At 38.3% G+C, this 20,062-nt stretch overlaps 1 long non-coding RNA gene across 2 annotated transcripts in view; it reads left to right on the forward strand.

Annotated features, from left to right (window-relative positions):
* Positions 1 to 774: 774 nt before the first annotated feature.
* Positions 775 to 20,062, forward strand: part of LOC118175737 — a 38,937-nt gene continuing 19,649 nt past the window's right edge. For both annotated transcript variants that reach the window (XR_004755102.1, XR_004755101.1), the window contains exons 1-3: positions 775 to 826; positions 3,843 to 3,985; positions 11,949 to 12,184. This is a non-coding gene — a long non-coding RNA (uncharacterized LOC118175737). The remainder of the gene's footprint in view (positions 827 to 3,842; positions 3,986 to 11,948; positions 12,185 to 20,062) is intronic.

Consider the following 20,062-nt stretch of genomic DNA (forward strand, 5'->3'; position numbering starts at 1 on the left):
ATAAATAGTCCTAGTGCTCCTGTTCCATATATTGTTACTGCCATGCTTTCTTGTATTTTCTGAGAATATCTTCAGTGCTTATAAATAGTGCTGACCTCACTAAGGAAACTGATAAAAAATTTAACGTATCATTGTAAAAAGACAGCTTCTAAGAACCCATCAGTGCGATGGACATTAAGGTCATTATTTTCTTGTATTGATGGTCTTTATCAAAACTGAGATGGAATTTACATTTTACTGGTAGAGATAATGATGCAATTTATTTGAAGTTAAAAACACCCCTAACAAAGGAGTGAGGAAAATGACTGGCAGTTAACTATTAAGTCAATCAATGTGTTTTTCCTGTGACTCAGTCTGTTCATTATCATAAAGACTTATTTCCAGTCCAAATCTCCTTTTTCGTATCTGAACTCCAATAAACAGTGTTAAGACATCAGGTATTTGTGAAATAACATTCTTCTAATTCAAAAAGACATATGTGAACTGCAGTGATTTAGTTTTCCTGGAAGTGAGAATTTAGTCAGAAGAGTGTTTAAAACCCCTTGCTGTCTTGCAGTTCCTCAGTAAACCTCAGTAGGTTCCTAGGAGACTTAGCAGCTGTGCGCCCACAGAAGTAGGTTTTTCTGACTAGGCAAGAGGAGTGGGAAAACTGCTTTTTTAATTATTATTATTTTTATTTTTACTAGTATCAGTCACCAGATAAAATTGACTTCAGGTGATGCAGTGATTACAGTTCTTGTAATATTCTTATTTCCTTCAGCTGGGAAGCGTATCATTGATCTGGCCTTTAGAAGTAACTGAAAAGCTGAAAGAGCAGTGTTTAGAGGTAATGAGGGGTTGTTTTGAGTGTAACTGACTGCCGTCTGTTCAAGAGGGGTGGATGATGAGCTGGGGTATTCTTTTAAACCAGCATATGGATTTGACTGAATTCACAGACTGCATGGACTGATATAAACTATGCCCAGTGCCTCGGGTTCCAGTAGGGTTCATCTGGCAAACAGCAGTTACTGGCCTGTATGGGTGCCTATGCTGTGTCCCCTCTGATTCAGCTGCACTCTTGGCATTGCAACCACTGATGGGCTGGGTCTAGCACACCGCTGTGCCTTGCCCCAGAATCCACACACTTGTCACATTCAAGGTAAGTTCGGTTTGGAAAAAGGGCTGCAAAGTTGCTGTCACGTAGCTCAGAATGTCACTCTGTGTTTCTGATTGTTTCTAAAGCTACCTGCAGTGGATATGGGAAAGAGAACTTGTTTTCTGTTGTTCTGCCACTATCCTTCTCTCTTGCAAGTTTGAATTAATTAAAAGATCAAAAAGCAATATATATTTTTTGATACTGAGGATTCTTTGTCATCTCAATCTGAAAGAAAAGAACACATATCTTTAAAATGATTCTGATACGGATCTTACTGGTTCCTTATTACAGATTCAGACAGTCAATTGTCTCCTAGTGCCTATTTAATATAATTTCTTATGCCACATAGAGCAATGGTGATTGCGCTATCAAATTAATAATATATATATGTGTGAGCCAAGGCAGCTATGTTGTAAATTTTCAGGCTATGCTCCTCTCGGAGCAGATTGAGTAGGGAACTCATGTTTCTGCTAGGAAGTAAAGGCATCTGTTCGCAGGGGATTTCTCCCATTGTGCTAAAATCTACTGCCAGGGCATTTGGAAGGAAAGAGGTAAATTCTGAGGGTACCTTGCTTCCTGCATGACAGACCAGTGAGAAGTGCAGGAACTCTGCACTTAGAAGTTTTCTCTGCTGAGCTCCGTGCTTAAACCTAAAGGATGTATATCTAGTAAAAAAAAAAAGTCATGTTCCCTGGCTTCTTTGTGTGCAGCTATTTAGGTTTGTGTGCATGTGGACAAAGAGACACAACCTTGTTAAAATTGTCTATTACTATTCACTTTTTTTTTTTTAATATATTATAAAATTTTTTATATATTAATGCAGTAACAATTTTGCTTTCTGTGTTTTTTTTTTATTTATTTATTTACAAATAGAAATTAAGAGGGAAAAGGAAGAACACAGTAGTATTGTTCTTGTCTCTTTCTGGATTTTTTTTACATTTTGTAATCAAGGTTTTTGTTAAACATATCTTTATTGTGCAAGAAAATACTTCTCCAGTATTTTTTTAGGCAAAAACAGTTAATAGGAGCATTGCAAAAGCAGAGATTAATATAATCATCGTAACATTAGATGTTGTTTCCTGCTACTTTTCACATGTTGCAAATGTCCATAAAGCATCAATTATGGGCCTGAGCTTGGTTCCATTACAACGAATGGGAGGTTTCACCCTCTGATTTTTACCACACTTCCTTTGAAATTAAGTCTCAATTCAGCCTTTTGCCAGCTGGATAACTTTCATCACAAAAGTAATTCAGCAAACGGAATTATTCATGTGCTTAAAACAGATTATGCACTCAGTCTCAGTTGTTTTTTTTTTTTTTTTTAGGAGGCATTCTGAGGCACAGCATCTCATACGGCACAACTGCAGTTTATAGTCAACAGACTGGAATAGCGGCAGTCTGCATGCCACTTCCTCAGCTGCTGTGTGAACCAATATTTTGTGTTCATTTGCAGCATTTCAGAAGAAACTAACCCTCTTGTAACTCCTTCCCCTAAATCTTACAGACTCTGGGAAGAATTACTTGTACTGATGCTTTGTTTTCAGTTGGTTTTGTCTCCCTTCATTTTCCTCTGTAAAATGGGAATAATCATCACAAGGATGCAAAAAAAGGTTAACAACTAATGCTTGCAGTAAGGTCTGAAGATAAGAACCATGTAAGTCCTAAGAAAAGCTGTTACTCAAAAAATTTTCAGGCTGGCTGATCTGCAAGTGCTGTCAGTAAAATTACAGGACTGTGAAACTTATGCATTGTATTTTTCTAGAAAGAGAGTAGAGGAATTGGCGCCTAACACAATTCAAAGGGTGAGAATGAGACCTCAAAAAAAAAAAAAAAAAAGACTGTTCTGACTTTTAGAAATCTTTATAAACGTCATTTAGTGTCATTTTCAAATACCTTGAAGGGATCATAAAACTTTGCTCTTCTCTGATCATTGTACCACTTAGAAGAGGAAAGGTATGAACAGCCATAACCCTGGCACATTTTTAACAATACTCAGGACCAAAGGGGATTGTAAAATGGAAGCTTTGATAACAAAAACATAAAGATGTCATTGTCAACTATCTCAAAATATACACGCTTGTTGTAAATGTCACATAAGCCTACAGCTAAGTGATGGATCACAGTTTCCTACGTTTTTGAAGTACTCCTGTTGATGAACACTTTAACTCCTTCATGAACAAGTTATTCTTTGTCCCAAAATTTGCGTTCTGTCCTTGTGTTTGGTATCACTGAAACAAAATGCCTCATTTAATATGAGTCAGTTGCAAATACAGGCTAGAATTTCAGTTCTGCTCTGCACAGAGAAAAACAAATACTTGGAAAATGTTTGGTAGAAAACATGGATAATACCATAGGTCACTTTGCTAACAATAGGATGAAATATTTCCTCTTCATTAAAATAAGAATGGCGGTAAGTGGTAAGCTAAACTGAGTATCAGAGACCTAAGGACTAACTTGTGCCCCAGGATATGTCAGCAAAGTATTTAACCATAAGATTAAAACTAAGCAATTGAATGTAAGCATCCTTGTTCAGCTCAGCACACGCTAGACCTCTTGGCCGAGTAAAAGGCATACAGAACTGTTAAGAACATCAGGTATGTCAGGATAGATTTTGGCCCGTTAGGCCCTGACCCAGTGATCACTCATGTTTGCTTGTGTTTGCCACCAGGCTGGAAATTGCTTCTAACAGGGACATTTATTATTGCAGACCCAGGTCTTCTCGGTGCTGTGGAAGTCTCAGAGGTTTAAATGCTTGAGGATTGCCATCTTCTGGTGTCACCAAGCCCTGCTTCATGCAGTCTCTCACCATGTGACATGGAGAACATGCTGCTTGTTTTTCTACATAATTAGGTAAGTCACGTGCACGCCCTTGCCCATGGAAGTGGAGGTTAATTAATTGTTTCAACTTAATCTATCCAAACTGTTTCTGGACTTTGCTCCTATTTCCTTTTTAATCACAATCACCTGTTCTACAGTCATCTTTACCAAAACCAAGAGTCAACAGTCCACTCTTCTTATATAGTTTACTCACATAAACTTTGTATTTTTTTTTTTCCTGGAACTCTTGGACTTTTCTTTGTGTTTAGAGATGTTTATGCTTTCTAACTGTCCTGCTACAGAATAGAAACAAAATAATCATCTCTCAATAGAGAGCTACAGGTGTATAATACAGAAACCATGTATTGCCAAAATTTATTAAGTTCGTTAAGTTTTTGGAAAGAAACTTCATCACATATTAAAATCTGTAATCCCAGTAAATTAAAAGATAATTTGGAAATTACAGGCTGGTGGGTAGTGTAACTCAACTGTTAAAAATCTGTTCTACAGATTGCAAGTCATTAATAATTAGTATTATAAAACCTATTACATCTTTGATTGGGGGGAAATGGACTGAGGCTAGTATTACATTATTCAATTAGATTTAATTCCATTTGGTGTGTATTTTTCTTTATTTCAATTGCAATCTGTAAAAGGATCATGGTAACAACCATCCAAAATGTCAATTAATTTGTGTATAGAGCAAATAGCACACATAATAATTTCATCATATAGTGCAGCTCTGACTGACAGTGGAAGTGCTGCTAGGCTTACTATGGTTAATTAGATTTCTTTATGCATTGTACAGCAGCATTACAGGCATAATTTATAAATGAGTTTATTAAAATTTCTATGTTCATACGGTGAAACCATGTTAAACTTTCTTAAATGTTTATGTTCTTTCTCACCTTTGCATGCTTTGCCTGTTCCCTAGGAAAATGTAAAATGTAATACTGTGAGCAGGGAGGGCTATATCCATCCAACCTCTTCTCCTTTCTACTCTTCTCCAAATTAAGGCCTTAATTCTTTACTCTGAATTTTGTTTTGTGCACTGCTCCCACGTTTATTACGATCACTTTCCTAGGGACACATAGCATCTTTTGTTCTGATGCTGCATCTCCATTAGTTTGAAGATTTAAATTCCTCTTCTCTTTCCTTTATCTCCTTTCAAGTGTCAAGTTTGTTTACTCTTTTCTTTGTAAGAAACCAATCCAACTTACATAAACCTAATTTATTCCAAAAAGAATCTTAATGCACCATAAAACTAACAGGAATGTTGTTCTCAAGGTGCTTGATAATCTGACACAGCACACAGACTTTATGGTGGCATTGCTATATGCAATACCATATATAACTTTCTGAATTACTTGATTATTATACAGAAACAATCCATTTTAGAATGTTGATCACTAGACAAGTCCTTTCATCAAAATATCTGCGCAAAAGTAAACATCAAGGTTGGGAGGGATATCTTCAAGATGTCTAGCAGATAGTTCTCCTTGAAAATTCTGCTTGGAAACTGCTGCCTCGTCTGAGCTGAACATTTCAGACAAAACAAAAGGGAACTGGCCAAGAAGTTTAAGTTGCATCTATTTGTTTCAATCATTTTCCTAGGTGCAAAGCATTGTTACACAATCTTGCTTGTTAGTCTACCCAAGATTTGGCAGTATGTGTAGTAGTTGGTAATTTATGGATGTAGTCAAGCATTACTTTGAAATCGCAGTAGTATGGGGAAAGGACTGTAAAAACTGAACTGAACCTTAGTGACAAAAGTAGTAAGGAAGAGGACAAGTGAAAAACCAAAGCAAGGAGGTAACTTGTTCTTATTCCGGCCACACATGTTAGTAGTGTTACAGTAAGTGAATCATTTCTATATTTAGCCTGTTACACACAAAAAAACCCTCCAGTAGAGGATTTAGTAACCATAATTGAAACACTTTTCAGTAAGTTTCATACATCCAAATCCTTTGCTTCTAATTTAGCACTACTATTTTACTTTTGTCCTGCCTATTGTTTCATGCATGGCATGGCTCAGCAAACTATGAAGTCATCCTTGTAGATGGTCTTTAGAATGAGAATTGGTGACATGTTCTTTGTTCGTGGATTTGTTTTAAGAAGTTGAAACGTAGCAAATCATTTGAACTAAGCCCTGTATTCTGCAAACTAATAAATGTCTACAATAGTATAGCAGAGCACAGGAGCCTTGACTCTCAGAAGTTGTTCCAAATGGGAGATCTAAGAGTACTAAGAAATTCTAGAATTAACATGGTAACACGTGGTGATCCTTACCATTTCTTATTAGCCTAAGAAGGAATGACCAGGAGTTCACACTGCTATGGTGATATGCTTACAGTCAATGCCATTGTTACTGATTTTTCTGTGCTTAGAAACAGTTTAGACATGAAAACAGTGTTCATGACACACCAAAAACCAGGTCCATATAGACATTTAAGTGCTTAAATCCTACTGGGTAACAGAGCTAGCTCGCTGTGATTACTAAAGCTCACACCCATTTTCCCCTTAGCATCAAAACCCCGATTCCAGAAGGACAAATCTGAATCAAATGTCCCATCTTCCTACCTTACACTAAATGGTCTGATAACATTCCAGCACAGTACATAGATGTGTACTTCATTTTTTTTCAATATACATATGCAGATTTGTGCATACAAATTTGAGTGGAAAAGAGGTTATTTTTATTGCATAAGATATACTTGTAAAAAAAATACATTGCTATATTTACTTTAACAGAGCTAAATCTGCATATAACTTTTTCAGTCTTTGAGGCCGCTTTCAGGAAGATAAATATTGCACAGGGAAAACTGGAAGAACTGGTGTAGAACCTGCCCACACTACAGATGAGGAGCACAACTACAGTATTTTCTGGCATGATAATGAATTACCTGGTACTTTAGCCGAATTGTCAGATATGAGACCGTAGATCCTGCAGGGAGCAAAGCTTTCACATGCACTATATTTGCATCACAAAAATATGCTTCTATGAATATGCCTTGTAAAATTCATGCCCGTCATTCTTGAATCTGAAACCGGTTGCCTACAGATATTTAAATCGCTGTTGCTACTAATAGGCTTCTAGCACAGGGACTTACTCTTTTTTAGACAGCAATAGCAAATAGGGAAAAGAACTCTGAATTTTTTCATGAAATAACCCAATTTTGCAGAATCGACCTGCCTTCTGCTTCCATGGCATTTTTGCTCTGCTTGTTTGAGACAGTCCTTTCACCTCTGCTTTATTTCTTCTGCCTGCATCAAGTCCCTGTGGATGACAGGCTCTGATGTACAAAGCACAGCCGGGCCCTGCTGTCATCTGATACTACTTTATGAAATGTCGCTTCCTCTGCTGAAATTGGAAGTCCCATTGCTTTGACCCGTATTTCCCTGAAAAATGCTTGGTGTATGGTCTGTCTTCTGGAAGTGACTCATGGTCACTTCCTGTGAAAATAATCATAAGCTATGCTCTTATGGGCTTCTTAGATGAACCTCCAGGAGGGGCTGTGATGTAAACTGAGGTGGGGGTGCACTCCAATTTGAGAATCATCTTTCTACCACTTAGTGGAGGTGCACTAGTGGCCAGTTAGGGGAAATTTAATTTTAAGCTTTTTGAGTACTTTACTGAAGGAGAATCTTTCTAGGAGTTTTTGAAGAGCTTTTCACTGTTTTCCCAATGGCTTTCCAAGAACTCATGGATCTAGTATCTATGTCATGTTTATGTAGATCCCCTGATTCCTAAAACCCCAGGAAGACCCTAGAACTCTACTGACATGGCAACTTCTTGATCCTTGATATCTAGATCCCTTGGTGTGACTGCCTACAACCTGTCCCACAACACCCACATTTCATCTTACAGTTTTATGGAACCTTCTAAAAATGCATCATGGTGAAATGATTATTTTAAAACACCCAGAAGACAAATTAAGTCCCATAAAGTACAAGGACTATGACTGTTTCATGGGAGATGTTATTAAAAGGGATAAATTAACTTTTTCCTGTAGTTTACAAGTTACTAAAAGTGGGGAAAGCAAAAGCAGGGAATATTGCCAGAAAGGAGAATCAAAACAGTTCAAAAGTATTACATGTCACATGATTTGAGCTAATAACATCTCCACCATGCAGTGAGTATGGAGTTGCTGTTGATAAATAAAGTACTGAGAACAGGCCCATAGTCAGAGCAGAACCACAAACACATCTGAAAGGATGAAAATGGCTAAGTTCAAAACACACAGGCCTTCATTCCCCTGTCACGTAGTATGTGACTTGAATTAAGAGCTTACTCTTCGCCCCTAATGTTCTCATATTTTATTGAAGAGGCAATACTCCACAAACACTGAGTGTAGTATCAAGCAATAGAAATAACACAAAAAAGCAGAGGAGAGGACTGAGATATATAGACAGAACTGAAGATAAAACACAACCATATTAAAGTCACTGTATTAAAAAAATAAGTAGACCTGATTTTCTTCTGCATCGGAGCTTCCTTATGCCACTTTGTCAGAATAATGGGGCCATGAAGTGTGTATAACTGTAATTACTCCTACTCCAAAGGTCCTTTAAGTTGACAGACTGGTATAAATGGAGCATTGTATAAATGAGAATTGAGTTCCGTGCCGAGTAGATTGCATGTTCCTCTGAATTCCAAATATATTCTAAAATTTTAGGTAGAAAAGTAGCAGGGATATCTCCCTCTATGGAAAACTTGTGTATTTCAGAGTCAACGTTTTTTGTGTAGGAGAATTTCATTGGGCTTCACTGTGCAACTTTGTCTGTCATACAAGTATGGTCACCTATGCAAAGGCGGTGAAGATTTTGCAAAATCATACTGTTAAAATTTTGTAGTAACATTATTCAGCTGTGACTGTAAAAGGACTCAGCCTGTGAGATCTTACATGATACAGATCAATGTAAGGAGGAATGTCCCAAGACTGGAGAACACTGAGGAAAAAAAAGGGGGGGGGGAGGGGAGGAGGAAGGGAAGACGACACTGTCCCAGAAGGGTGTTAACCCTTCTTTTCTTTCAAAGGGTCTGTGGCTACCTTTCCAGTTGATTCATCTGACAGTTGTTCTGAGACCAAAGGATGCTTTAATGGGAGATTCTCTCTTTCTACAGTTTCTTTCTAGACTGAAAGGCTGGCCTTCTGTGGCAGCACTTCTCAGGTATCAGAAGCATCAAATACTGCATAGAGCATGTTCTCTACTTACATAATAAATAGATGGCCAGCCTAGAAAGATGCTTTTAAAATCATAAGATTTCTCTAGGGGTAGGATGAGGTCAGAGGAGCTGGGGATGTAATATGTTTCCAACAAGGAAATTGAAAAGCAGGTGAGAGAAACTGCCTTTCAAGATTCTCCTTTATTATTTCCCTTTCTTCACTGAAATTCATATCGGAACAAGACCCACACAACACTTAAACAATCTTGTAAGCCTGCTAGAGTATAAAATGTGCTGATCTGCTCAGGTGAATTGTACCTACTGTGTCTGTATAGGTTAATGAAATCTAATCCTGCACTCTTGATAAAATCCATTAAGTAGTGACCAGCTGTTTCAGCTGGAATCCCAGCACTGCTCTGTCTCCTTCTCTCCCATCTGTCAGTCAACAAGGTTTCTCAGGGAAGTTTTCCATTTATGAGGTTGAATTCTGCAGCCCTGCTGCTTTTGAATAATTTTGAATAAATAAATAATTGTCTAAAACAAAAATAAGGAGAATTTCTGGGACCTGGTTGTCAATTTGTTTTGGACTGTTTTATTCTGGGAACGGTCTTTCTTGAGCGTGTACGATAAATTTAAACAGGGTTATACCAATTATTCCCTATATTGTTTGGAAACGTTTCCTGGCTAGCTAGAGCTCTTATTGCATTCTCAGTCTAAATACAAGAATGGCTGCCCTGGAGTCTTTAACAGCAAATTTCACAAGGTAAATTATCCTGATACAAGTACATCTGGGAATTTGAGAGATGACCAGACTTCTGGCCAAATGCAAATGTCTATGAGAAGAGTTAACCACCTCTGATGAGTGCTTCTGGAATTTTAGCTTGTGAAATGACTGCTGAGCCAAGACGCACCCACCAAAATGCTGTTCCTGCAAAGCGCTTAGTCATGATCTGAAGTTCTTTGCTGAATTGGGGCTTGAGGCTAAATAAGTTTTAAATGGAAACATAACCTTGACTGTTATACATACACTGGGAAGTTATGTAGAGAAACTTCCGTTATTATATTTTCATTCAGACAATCCAGTGGAATTAGTCAAGAGGAATAAACCTGCCATCACTGACAGGCCAAGGGGATAATCCCTGATTAGTAATGTCCTCCAAGGCACATCTTTTGGTATTAGCCTCGTTTTAAAACAGGAGGTTTTGTGTTACAAAAGTGAAATTGAATAACATCCTGCAAATAAGTCTGACATATGTACAGTCCAATTCTATAGTAGTCCTACCTACTTAAAAATATTTTATGCAACTGTGGTGTCTCAAAAAGCACTGCTCATCTGGAAAACAGACAGTAGGAACAAGAACCTATACTTGAAAGTACTTTGAGAAGAAAAAAAAGGAAGTGATAAGGAAAATCCAGCCACTGCTTTTCTTTCTGCTGGAGAAATAGGAGAAATAGTGATGCTATGATCTCTGACCTTTTATTAACAAGGCAGTTTCTTCCAGAGGACAGTGATTCATTGCAGGCCACCTTATCTGCATTTGAACACTCTCACCCCCAAGGCATCCCTTTGTCATACACTGTAACTACAGATGGCAATAGATTCCTTGTACTAGCAGAAAAAGATCTGTAAAGTTTAAAGTGCTACTTTATCCTATTTGGAATATAGAAGAACCTTTAATGAGATTTAGAAAATTATGGATAAAGCCTAGTTTAACTTTTGTAATAAAACATACATCGACATCTCTAACTAATGTGTATTGTTGCGGTGTAAGCCTCCAGAGAATAAAGGGTGTCCTATTTGCATTATACGTTGATAAAAGGAATATGATACAGTATTTGAAGGTGGTACAAAGGCGGAAATTTTCTATGGGAACAAGAAAGAATAAAATGACTTTATTGATCTTGAATTTCTTGAAAACGGTATTTTGCAAATCAAACTGCTTCAAATCAAACATTGGACTGTCAATGATAGGTAAAAAAAAGTATTCCTTACACAGAATGGGTAAAGGGATCCATTCTGTCTGCCCTTTCAGCCAAGGTTTGGTATGCCCTTACTAACTAACAGTGATAGTCCAAATTATCCAAATGAGAAGTAATCATGGCTGAGACACCATTTGTTTTAAAGAAAATATGACCAACACAAGAATTGTGTCTGTGTAGTTACAGCTTGAAGGGAAACTTTTAACCTTGTAAATAGACGGTTGTTTTCTTTTATTGTTATGACATTTACCTAGTTCCTTAGGTTCTGGGTGTCTTTCATTCCCACCTACACCTATGTATGTCACCTCCGAACTAAGGGTTGGATATAAACGCAAATGCCCAATGATCCTATCTGGAGCTAATAGCTTTGCTGCTTCCCTTCCCTGATTTACACATAATCAGAGTATGTGTAAATTACGTAAATGCCGTTGCTGTTCCTTCCTCAGTACAGGCTATTTTCCCTTTGTTCCTAGTCACAGCTGGTTAATTGCCACTATCCAATCTGGAAAGCTCATTTTAAACTCTCCAGATGTAATTAGGATTTCTAGTACATTCATATTAAATATTTTATCAGACATAAGTTATACATTTATTCTGTTAATGTTCGTGACCTATGGGTCATTATCATTAGCTGCACCTAAACTGGAGGGCTTGGGAGTGTCCCATAACTTGAAAGTCTGGATATGCTTCCAGACTCTATTGCTTGCTTTCTACTTCATGGCCTTGTTTTCATCAGTGCAAAACCCAGACACACAAATAGAGCAAGAGCCATGGCTCATTTCAGAGGTTTCCCAGTTTGGCTATGGGATGACTGTTCTCATTGTGAAGTGTGCCTCTTTTGTCATTTAGGTGTGATGCCTAGAGAATGGATGTGACATATTAGCAGCCAGAATAACAGAGCAGCAACATGTCACTTGTTCTACATCTGATTAAGATAAACTTTTCCATCAGAAAACTGCAGAAGGTAGCTATTTGTAGTTATGCCTGCTTCTAATATTCGTGTGAAGAGATGGCTCACATGGAGACTTCTGCAGGGGACAAGGCGGAACAGTGTGGCCAGAATCTGATTTTCCTACCAGCAACAGGTAAAGCTGATTCCTTGTGGACAGCTGAGAATGTGGAAGTGCAGTTCAATTTCTGTTGCCACTCTTCTCTACCTCCAAATGGCTGCCCTCTTTGATTTTTGTCTCTATTTCTCATTATAACATAATCCTATGTGTTTTTGAGTGTGTTTTGATTTAGTGGTCTCCCTGGGCACTTTCTGCTCCTGTGAGTAATCCTTATTCATAAAGAGCTCAGTTACAGTCAATAGGGTCTTTTTTTTTTGGGGGGGGGGGGGGGGATGTATAGCGGGAGGAACATTACTCCTTGTATTTATGAAGATCTATTCTTGTGAATAAAGATTTAGCTTGTGGTAAATGATGGTAAGTAATGCCAGCGTCTACAGTCTGGTTCCAGCTATACCAACTCAAATGAGCTGAAAACTCAACCCCGTCAGTTTTCCAACTTGGAAAATTAATTCCATAATATTCAGAAAAGTTTCTCCTCCTAGTAGATTATGAATTTTAAAAGTGATGCTTAATTAGTCTTGCTCATTGTTAAGGAACTGTGGAAAGATATCATAGGACTGGTAAAGAAGGATAAACCTGGGCATCACAAACCAGTCAGGAGCTGGGAAGCAGATAAAACAAACCTCCATGCTTTATCTTTTTTATGACAAAATTCTTTCATTTAATTTGCTCTACACACCCACCATCAATAGAGTACTAGTTGGGTAACAAGGATGGTGCACTAACAAAGAATGTGATTGAAAGACCACGAGGAATCCCCATACTTTCCTTACTGTTTGGAAAATGTTGATTAAAACTGGTGCTCACGGTAACTTCTGATGTGACATAATAAAAGAAGCATATTGCCATTAGTCTGTAGCCCTTTTCTTTAACTGAATATATAGAAATAGATGGATAGATATTTGATAATTTGTGTTTTCTAGCTCTTCTACTAGTAGGATGGTGGGTTTGGTTCTGGTAATTACTGGCTGCCTTCTCTCTGTTTTTGGACTCACAAAGTCTGCCGCATTCAGGTGACAAGCAATTGAAGAACTGAACAAGCTATGTCATTATATTAACAATATAGTTCATAAAGCTGTCTAGGAGGGAGAAAGTCAAACAGACAGTGTTTTTTTTTTGTTTTTTTTTTTTTTTTTTTTTTTTTCTTTCGGCATGGATTGTTCTTACATTTCCATGAAGTAGACACAAGAATGAAGCCCCCAGCTCTGCCATTTCCTCCTGGCTTCCAGTGACCCTTCAGGGCTCTCTGGTCATTGGTGTCACATTTAAGAAAGGAGTCTCACTTGCAGGATGGTGTGAGAGAAAATTAATACAGTCCAGAATTCTTATTTTTTGAAGTGGTGTGATGTATCATTTTATCACACACATTTTCTTCTGGCCTGCCCTTTGCGTGCCTAGGTAGCTTCTGGGCCAGGGCAAATGCTCAGTTAGGTGCAAGAAAGGGATGGGAGAGCCCTGTCGGACTGCTCTCGAGCCCTTCTGCTTCTCCTTAGCCCTGCATCTCACTTGAGGAGAGCATGGCATGGAAAGGAAGGGTCTGTTCTTCACATTGATGTTAAAGATGTTCACGAAGTGCATGTAAGCACTTACACAGCTTTGTGATTAGGAGGAGCAGCATTACTTCAGCAGTATTTTTTAAAGTTTACGGATGGGTGTATTGTGAAGGAGAGCTGATTTCATCCCTAGCTGTGGTACAGCCTTGCTGTGTGACCTTGGGCAAGCCACTTAACACCTGTGTTTCCCTATTCCCCGCTGTGTAAAATATTGCTGATGCTTATCTAGATTAAAAAAGAGCAGTGAGGCGATGTTCATTAATTATTGTTGGAGAGTGTTCTGAGATCCAATTCAATAAAAGCATAGGATACAATGCTTTGCCCTTCTAGAATACATTCATTTGAGGAGGGTAAAGTATTATATCTTCCACTTTATGTGAAAAGAAAGAAAACTAAAAAGCCACTTGGAAGCCTTATTTTAATTGGCCTTGGTTTTTGTGGGTTTTGTTTTAAACTGTACCCAAGGCTAAACTCACAGGTTTTTATAAAACACAAAAAGATGGAGACAGGCACCTTATGCACTTTGTATAAATAGTCTAGGAATCTGCTCCCGATGGAGTCAGGCACCTATATGCTTGGGTGGCTCCATCAGTCCCAATGAATGCCCACCTACATCCTTAGGTGCCTAATTTTCTCTGTCAGTCTAAGCTGTAGATTTACCATTTCTAATGTTTAAAGCTGTAGAACAAACTTAGGGCAAAAAAGTTGTGAAGTTATTCTAAAGTATAGCCCTCCACGCCATATAGGATTTTTGAAATATTTTGTAATATGAAGTTTTGGGGTGAGACATTAACATTTTGCCCTTATGTCTTTCTGCATGGTAGTACCATTTCATTTCTGAAATGCATTGCTATTAAGGGAATTTCTTAACCAATTCCTTAGATGTAGGCTCTTTCAGTACTACAAAAGCTGAACAGGTTGGAAAGCTCTTGGATTCATCGAAGAAGCAGAGACTGTAGAAACTGTTCTAAGATGAATCAGAATAGATCAATTTCTGTATTTTCAGAGGAAAATGTAAATATTTCATGTATTCTTCATGAGATAAATATGTGCCTCCTTTGGATGTGCTGGAAGGAAATTCAGATTCTTTGGATAATTCAAATTTTTAAGGCAGTAGTTTATCAATTCTTTTTGTATTTGAAAAAGAGAATGTATTTGTTGCACCAAGTTCTATATATTTATTTTTTTTCTGCATAGCAATGTTGTAAGGAAAAAAATACAGACCCTAGCTAATGTGATAGTGATCCCTAAAAGTCTCCCTCCAAAACAGACCAAGGAGAGAGGAGCCATCAGTCCTGCGTGGCCTTCTGGCACTGCAAGAAACAGGGCATTTTATTACAGAACAGCAGGTTGTCACAAACGCCGATGCCACAGTCACTTCTTAGCTTGGCAGTTACAGAGTTAATTTTCTGGCTCAGTTATTTTCCCAGGTGGAAAGGCAGAGGAGAAGAGAAGTATACCTGGGAGAAGAGGTATTGGGTGGTTGCATAAACGCTTCGATTGGAGCCAGGTGGGTTGTATTCTGAGTGCTACAGGAAATTCCTAGGTAAAGCAGAAACAGAGATGGTTGGGTCTGTATCATTATCTTTTTGCTATTTTGAAAACCTTCTATACTGCATATATGCTTATTTTAATTATTATTATTATTTAATTTTGTCTTTTGTTGTCCTTTCATGGATTTCTGCTGCTCTGCTTTTGAATTGCTCTGTGGGTAACTGGTAAGAATAAGGGAGTTAATTGTTGAAGATTGCAAGCTGTTGAGCTGGGTGTTTTCACTGGGAGAGCAGTGTGAACTAACACATGGTCTTCTTCATGTTTTATTGTTATAGATACTTTAAAAACTCCTATTCAGGAGACAATGCTATTTTACAAGAAAAGTTTCTTAATGGCTATGGTGTTCTTTTAAATGTGGTTTCTTCCGCAAATGTGTATTTTTACTTTTTAGAAACTATTAGCACAATATGGGAGTGCACAATTCAAACAGAGAACTCTGAATGCTGGTGTAGTACGTCAGAGAACAGGGGGAGTCTTCTCTTGGTATATAGCTGCATACTGCCATATGGCTGATTCTCTGGGAACGTTTGTGTCGGTGCTCGTAGGGACTTCACTAAGTGTGCAAATAGGCATGATGCTCTGCTTGTTCTGGAGAGAGCCTCTCCTGCTTGGAACTGGAGAAACTCTTGAGGGAGGGAACAGAAACAGGGAAAGGTTATTATGAAGGTTGCAAAGACTTGCTTTAAAGAGAGCTTTAATATTTGTGTACGTATCTAGTTACATTTGCACATACATAAAAAGGCTATGGTGTTTTCCAGTCTCATGAAGATAAGAGCTTAACAGTAATTGCACTGCTACTTTACATCCATTTCTGCTTTGATGATTATAGGTTCCTGCTCTGCTGTTACACCCAGTTTTGGCAGTCAGTGAGTCTGTGCATTTCCTCCCTTCCTCCACCAGGCACCATTTCTTTCTTTGCGAGATGTGCTGGGAGTACAGTGATTGTTATCATCCTGAATACTTAGTTCCAAATTAGATGTGTTTTTTTTTCCAGTCGCTGCTCTGAGCAGCAGCTGTCTTGGTTGGATAATAGCTTACTTTGTTTGATACAGTTGGATGAAAAATTGAACAAAACAGGGAAAAATCAATAATTCTCCCTGTAATGAAAGGGATGTGTATCAAGGATAGTTTTTGCAGATACATGTGTTGAATCATCTCATATGTGACCAAATATTAGGTAAATTCCTTCTATTCTTATTCAGAGGAGTAGTTCCAGGTAGTCAAGAAGTGAACCTAAAGAAGAGAGTTTAACTTCCCTTACTGTACTATAGCTCACCAAAACAGGTACTGATAATTTTTTTAAGTGGCTGCAGATGTTTGGATATTTAGTATAAAAGAGACCTGATTTAGTTATTCCCCTCCCCCCAAAAATACTACTCAAAAGTGCATAGTCTGTACACCTCTAAATTCATTTTGGAAATTTTAGGATTTAAAAGATGGGTGTTATATCTTACACTATTTCCCCAAAGAAATTGTTGGGTGTCTATTTGTTATTTAATATTTGCAATTCTTTCGTTGCCTTGGATGTGGTCAAGATTCTTTGGGAGGGATGGGGAAGAGAGATTTCTGAGGAAAAAAATGTCAGAAAACGTTAACCTTTTCTATCATTCACTTCCTTCCACAGACAAGGGAAGCAAGTTCCCTTCGTGTTTCGATTTGCTTCTTTTCAGGTTAAGTAAGACAAACGGAGAGGTCAGCATAGTTTTCTCCTGATCTAATGCTAAACCTACAGGAGTTGTCTGGTGCATGAACCCGGTGGGTCAACATGGGTGAGCTTTTTCTAAAGTCTTGAAAAAAGAGACAGTAAAAATAATATAAAAAAACTTGGCAAACAGCAGGGAGGAGAAAGATTATTAAATATATATATATAGAATCCATGAGAGTCCAACAAATCTTGGAGACACATCACTTGGACAGAACCTGGTGCATACACAACCAGGTGGAGTAAGGACATTGTCTTTATTCTTTGTTTCTTAAATTAAAAAAAAAAAAAAAGCACCAAGACCAACAAGAGTTTGAAAGAGACCTGTGAAATCTTTCTTTCTCTTGTCCTAAAAGCCTTCCTTGTCCATGCTGAGGTTAAACTGATCAACAGCCTAAATCAACAAGACCAATATGAGTGTCATGAGTGTTCAGCAAGTCATTAAGGGTGGAATGATATTTTTCAAGCCCTTTCTTCTCTGGCTGTTTCTGTTTTAATAGGACAAATTTTAAGGACAACTGCGTGTGTGAAGTGAAGGTGCCTTTTCCCTTCTTATTTTCCTCCCTCTCTTCTGTCTTTCTTTTAGAAATCTGTTGCAGACTGCCACCTCTAAATCATGCTTAGAGGCTTCTGATCCCTGCAATATACGCTACGGTGGCTTGTGCCACTGCTTTCTATTGTAATATACCAAGTCATTTAACACATGGTTGTCCTTTCAGTGAGCTGCTGGAAGGCCTTCTTTAGCTTACGGTGTTTGGGAACTTGAGGTCTTGACTCTAAATGCAGAGATGATTCTAGTATGCAGAAAGCAATTACCAGCCTTGGAACCTGTCCAGAACGGTGAGGTTAGCAGCATTGCTCTTTTCAATAGTGCCCTGGTAATATTAATAACCAAAAGCTCTGTTAGTATATCTTCCTGGAGACATGCATTCTAATAGGCAGTCATGGTCATATACTTACTTTTCTGAGTTTTCATTTGAATATATATGAATACATTTAACACCAGGCAGAGCAGGTTGAACAAGGAACTTGCAGATAGATGTGCAGCATGGAGACTTATGGAATGCATGCCGTGATAAAATGAGAGCAGGTAAATTATGGGTGCTGTAGTGTATAATCTGCACTATTATCATAATTGCTATCTGCATTATCTTTCGAATGGAGATGAAAATATTTTATATAACAGAATTAAATACCAGTGTTTGTTGTACTATATTTAATACTTTGATACCTGATAAGTAAGTTATGCTATAAAGAATAACTCAGGTGGAATTTAGATCACTGCTTATAAAAGATCTGAGATGCAACGTCTGAAGTTTGAGTGTTGCTGAGGCTTCTAGAATACTTTGTGAATGCAAGACCTTGAAATTGAATAGAAGTTAATTAAAGAGCACTACTAATGAAATAATAGGGTTGTTATTCTCTTTTACAAAATTGTTCCAAACTATGACTCTGTTCCACTATCCTGGTGTTTGTTGTGATTAAATGTCTTATGGCCAATTAGCTCCTAAGTCTCAGTGTGCCATCCTGCTATAAACTATTCCCTTGTTTGTGTACTGAAGTGGTTTTCTGCTCTGGTGCACTTAGCAGTAGTCAAAGGAGGTGTCTTTCAGTTTTCTGCTCGTGAAGACCTCTGCGCCTTCAGCTTCACAACAGGCCATTGGAGTTCACGGTTCTGGGGTCAAAAATAAGCAGCTCCATGTGTGGGATTTGCAGCTGCTGATAAACAGCATTTGTCTGGCAATTTTAAGAAAACCCTCTTGCAGTAGTATTTCGGTTCTTTCTAATATGTGACTCTGATGTTAATGCATTACATCAAAGGTCTGATAACACCTCAAAGACTATCTATGGTTGCAGTCTTTCTATATGGACAGACTCAGTTTCCTCTGTTGGGGCATTTACCTTGTGTTCTTCCCAAGATTTGCTGACAGCACAGGTTCTTGGTGGGTGTGGAAAACTCAGGCAGGATAAAAATGGTAGTAAAAAGCATAAATCTTACTTCCTCTGCAATAGCTGGGGATGAATTCTGTCTTCTGGCTTTGTTAGCAAGGTTCTCATGTTCATTTTGCATCAACAGGGAAGGAGAGTAAGATGGAGAGGTTAAGCATTTAATCAGCCACAACTGTCAGGAGATGTTAGCTCAAGCTCTGATGTTGTGCGTGCTTCCTCTGACACTGCCAGTGTCACTGGCATGGGTTTTACTCATGTATTTTGTGCTGTTCAGATGAATACATTTCAAATTGGTCAGATAAAGGATATGGGAGAGAAATGTTTTACCCTCCATGTAACCATCCATTAAAGAAAAGAACAATCAAGATAAACTCATGGGAATGGGTGATAGAGTTGATACTGTACAGGAACAGCATGGGGTCTCCTGTGCTCATGTTTCTCATGGAGTATTAAATGCATATTTTACCCTACCTTCGGACTGGAAAGTGTCCAATCACACATGTAAACTGTTCACATCGTATGTACTTAACTTGCTATGCCTTTATGGCTCGCAGGGCAAACTTACTGTGTACATGGAGGTCATGAAGCAAGTGGAGAGGATCTCATGCCTGGTTACCTTGCCTCTGTACAGACCCAGCTATTTCCATCGCCCTGACAAGGGTGGGATGAATGGTGTTCTTTGGTTAGTGTGTGCTTCACCCTGAGTGGTGAAGAACTTCTGAAGAAGGAAGGGGAAGTGTTGGTTAAATTATGTACCCTAGTAATTGTCTACTTGCGTTTTGGTGTCTGGTTAACAAGACAGTGAAGTAGAAAAAAAACTTGGAGGAGCAAAAGCAGAAATGTTATGAAAAACAAAGAAAAGGCATCCTAGTGTGATGATTGAAGTTGTCCCTTTTTCTTCATAATCTGCTCTGCAAGGAGCAGCCCTTCTGCTATGACTATTAGAGATGCTGCATGTTATCAGACCCACTGCCTGGAGCTCTTGGGACAAAGGTTTGTCTGTCTCACTAGTAACGGTCTGTTCTACTAGCAGTTGCTGGCGTGTGCTTGTGATAAAGCTCTTTGTATGCAAACAAAAAGCATGTTACGCTTTGATTCACAGGATATTAAATCTCATGTGGGCTCAAAGGAGCA

Source organism: Oxyura jamaicensis, chromosome 18 (assembly GCF_011077185.1).
Source record: "Oxyura jamaicensis isolate SHBP4307 breed ruddy duck chromosome 18, BPBGC_Ojam_1.0, whole genome shotgun sequence".
In the NCBI taxonomy this organism is placed as follows: domain Eukaryota; kingdom Metazoa; phylum Chordata; class Aves; order Anseriformes; family Anatidae; genus Oxyura; species Oxyura jamaicensis.